This window comes from Cordyceps fumosorosea, assembly GCF_001636725.1.
Source record: "Cordyceps fumosorosea ARSEF 2679 chromosome Unknown scaffold_84, whole genome shotgun sequence".
NCBI classification, from domain to species: domain Eukaryota; kingdom Fungi; phylum Ascomycota; class Sordariomycetes; order Hypocreales; family Cordycipitaceae; genus Cordyceps; species Cordyceps fumosorosea.
Window position 1 is genome coordinate 5,991 of NW_017387384.1, and position 579 is coordinate 6,569.

A 579-nucleotide genomic window follows, 5' to 3' on the forward strand; every position below is an offset into this window, starting at 1 on the left:
CTTAAGGAGTATCTAGAGGAAATATTATAGAAAGGATATATATAACTATTAGAGTCCCTAGTAGGATACCTAATCCTATAGGTACTTAAGAAAAATAGAAAACTATAACTATATATTAACTATTAGTAACTAAATAAGATTATAATTAAAAACTAATATCTATTACTACTTATTACTAAAATACATAATAAAGTTAGTAAAGCTAAATAGTCTACTATACTCAACTTAAAAGGAGCCTATAACCTAATATAAATAAAGGAGGGCTAAGAATAGATAATAGCCTTTTAGACTATAAGAGGACATTATAAGTACTTAGTAATGCCTTTTAGACTTACTAACGTGTTTATAACTTTCTAGACTATAATTAATAATATCCTATAGAAGTAATTAGGAATTTTTATAGTAGTATATTTAGACAACATCCTTATCTACTTAGACACACTTAAGGAATATAAATAATATATCTATAAAATACTATAAACTCTATAAGATAACCACCTCCTAGTAGAAGGAAAGAAGTACTAGTTTTATTAATAAATAGTATACTTCCTAGGATATATACTTATATATAGAGAAGTA